This window comes from Apteryx mantelli, chromosome 1, assembly GCF_036417845.1.
Source record: "Apteryx mantelli isolate bAptMan1 chromosome 1, bAptMan1.hap1, whole genome shotgun sequence".
Lineage (NCBI taxonomy): Eukaryota > Metazoa > Chordata > Aves > Apterygiformes > Apterygidae > Apteryx > Apteryx mantelli.
In genome coordinates this window covers 47,848,082-47,851,587 of record NC_089978.1, presented here as the reverse complement: position 1 = coordinate 47,851,587, position 3,506 = coordinate 47,848,082, and the positions used below count along the sequence as shown (strand labels likewise).

The following is a 3,506-nucleotide window of genomic DNA, read 5'->3' as shown; positions in this document are numbered from 1 at the left end:
CTATAAAGCCAATTACTCCATGACTCCCAGCTGTATATGAGACACTAGGAATAATAGAAAAGCAAAGAAATATTTCCAGTATGTGCTATAAATTTGGGTTTGACCAGATCTGAGAGTCTCTTCCTTGCCAGAAGACTAACCCAGCAGACTGTTCTGGTTTCCTGCTGCTTTGCATTGCTGTAACAGCAGGAACTGTTTTGCAGTAATTAAACATGAATCAAATCTAGGAGACCTGATTTTCTGCATCCACACTCACACATCTATAATTTCCACTAGTGCTGAACTGTGCATAACCACTTAACAAGTATTTTAATTGTCTCATATGCTTGGACTGCCTGCCTGCAGCTCAGTGCTGTGTGCCTAGGTTACTGCATGCTGATATGCCATGTTCCATGTGGACAACTAAAATCCGGTCCTAAAATATTTTCTTCCTCCCAAGGAAAAGGGCAGGATACCATTAGCAACAAAAAGCAACCACTAACTTTTCCACACAGGGTCTCCAGAAAGTGCCAAATTATGTTTCTTAGTGCTTCAGTGAGGCAATAATATCAACTGTAGAGGGCATCTGTACTTCTATCTACCAAAGATATATGAAGAAAACTGTCAGCTTGTAATTTTGCACAAGCAAAGCATAAAAAGGTGAAGATGAGAGCAACTTTAGTGTTTATCCCTGACTTGGCTGGTGATATGCCTACAAAAACTTGTGCTGCACCCCTTACCCATTTCAGCCCTATGATACCCCAGCACTCATAGCACTACTCCATACCCAGGACACCTTATTTTCTTCTGACTCCCCAAGGCCCTTCCAAGCCCATAGGCCCAATATCACTTTAAATGAGCCATATCCTGAGCACAAAGAAATCCCACAGTCCCACCCTGCTTAAACCAGCAGGGAAGGATGATTTATGTAGCAGGAACTACAGAGGGTCAGTGGAGAGAAAATGCTGATGAGAAACAGAGCAAGCAACAGGGCAGAGTACGGCAGGGCAGAGACAGGATGTGGAGATAAAGCAACATGGATGCGGGAGGGATGAGGGGGATGAGAAGATGGGAAGAAAGTCCACTGTGCAGCCCAGGGCTGTACAGAATGGGCAACATGCCTGCATCAAGCAGACAGATCCCATGCCTATCTTGTTTCTAAACTTTAGGAATCTAACGAACCAGTGTTTCAAAAGTTCTCTGCTTTGGCAATGGGGAACAGTAGGTGTCTTTGAAAGCCTTCCAATGAGACTTTTTCTGTTTGTGTTTAGACACCTGGACTATTGGCTACATTTGGCAGTCAGGATTTCCCATGTGACTTCTCTCCGTTGACAGACAGTATAGGCAACAAGGGTACTTACTTCATTAAGCACCTAAAATTTCACCACAAGTGCAGCACCTAAGCTATGTAGACAGGATTTCATACAATGGCATTTTATGTTGGATCTAGTTAGCAGGTTTGAACTCCATTGCTCACCACTGAGATAATCTCTTTTTCTGAAGACACATACAAGAAGATAGGCAGTCCTGAACTTCTCCAGTAAAAGCTACTCGTTAGACCCCAGATGTTAACTTTCATCTCAACTGCTGTCTATCATTAAGCCATCCTGGGACAAAGTGTTAGGATTATGATATCAAACATATGTGAAGGGTATGGGGGAAGGTGTTATGTGGTTTCTTTCTTGTCAAACCAGAATTATTGCCAGTACTAGATGGGAAGGATTCCTGCAGGGATTCGCAAAGTAGGAAAGGATGGACTTTCCTATACTATGCAGTCCCAGCCTCTCAAGTATGAGACCTTGCTAAGCTCATTTCTTATCTGTTTCAGTCAGGTGTCAAATAAGTATTCCTCCTGCCAAGACCCGAGGCTATACTGTTCACATAGGCCAGCCTAAGGGGACAAGAGTAGAAAAGCTGATAGTGCCAAACTCCGGGAATAGCAAGTGAACCAGCACAGGTTTGTCTGTTTTTCCTGTTCTTTCCCCTGTTCTATGTTCACCAAAAGAGAAGATGTTCCCATTTTGCTAATATCACCAGCCTTCCTCCCCTTGCTTCCTTCTCTTAAAAGAAATGCGTGTTTGGAAGGTGAAAAGTTCCTTCATTCCTATTTGAAACCACAATCAAATGATGGTCAGAGGTACGTCACTTCCTTTTTCTCATGAAAGCAATTTGCCAGGAGGGGTTTTTGCTTTCTTATGTCCTGTTCTGTATCTGCTCTGATGGCAAGGTCTTTCTGGTCTTTAGAAGTGTTGGTCCACTTTTCACTGAGTCAGGAATAAACTTCCCGTGAGGGGTCTGCCTCTCTTCTAAATTTTTGCCTTAGTGTTTCCAGCCAGTCATAAAGATACAAATGACTGTGAAAGGAAGCCAGGCTTCCTGCAGTGTGTCAAAAGAGCTACTGTAAAGCTTCCAAAAATTGAAGGGATAATAACAAAGCAAATCTACTTTAATTCAGGAGTTTACTACTCAGACAAATTTGATTAATCTGAAGAAGTCCAATTCCTTATCTTTCTGAAAGTTAAAGGCTTTGGAGATTATTGTGCAAAGCTGCCCCTAAACTTGTGTGATAAAATACCATGTAAACAGATAAACCAAAGCTAAATTAAACAGATCTGATAATAATTCCCTCCTTTCATTAAAATAAATGCCTGAGTCATTACTTCTAAATTAACATGTCTCCCAGGATGACATTTTAAAAATTACTCGCAACTTTTTTTCTTGGAAGATTCACTGTTAAAGCTGTCTCTGCTTCCAGGTTCTTACTGACAATGAAGAAGTGCAGATAAAACAGGAGATGGTATCGGGTCATACTTTCTGCAGACAGCCTGCTGGCTGGCTACTCATTATCATGCAAGGATATCACTCTACTCATTTTTGCTGATTGCTGGAAGGCAAATTCTTGTCATATTCCATCTACATTCTGACTTTATCTTCTGCCTTCATGATAAAGTGGGAAAAACAAAACTGTAAAGCTGAATGAGTAGGTGACATAAGCTGAGGCTGCACTAAGAAGTTTGATTAATAGAAACAGCAGCATCTTCACTTGGCCTACCGACTCCTGTGGAAATCACAATGTCTACATGCAGACTGACAACATAATAGTGTCAAAATGCAAAAACCAATGAAAGTGCAATAGGTACAATTTAAATGTGGCCATAGCCCAAAGCTGGACTTCTATATAGCATAGACTGTTGAATTCTGTCTGAGTTTTCCTGCTTTGCTTCTAGAAACTTGTGTTTGATTGTATGTTTGATTTTCCATCTCAGTAAATAAAAATATTAACGGTAATACTAACACTGGAGGTTCTGTCTTCTCAAATGCTCCGTTATGTAAAAAAGAGTCATGTAGTTGAACAAAGACAGATTTAAATGATGCAGATAATAACAGGGAGTAGATAATGAAGCACAGAAAAGATCTACAAAGCTACTCAAAGTTAAGTGACAGGAAACAGGGCTTTTTTAGACAAGAGTTCATATTTTGAACCTATCAGGGATTTGAAAAAAATAATATGAGATTATTTGCAATAC

General features: G+C 40.6%; 1 long non-coding RNA gene across 1 annotated transcript; it reads left to right on the top strand.

Annotated features, from left to right (window-relative positions):
* Positions 1-1,104: 1,104 nt before the first annotated feature.
* LOC106491653 (uncharacterized) lies at positions 1,105-3,273 on the top strand. The gene is made up of 2 exons (XR_001293795.2): positions 1,105-2,116; positions 2,735-3,273. It is a non-coding gene; the product is annotated as an uncharacterized lncRNA (long non-coding RNA).
* Positions 3,274-3,506: the final 233 nt, after the last annotated feature.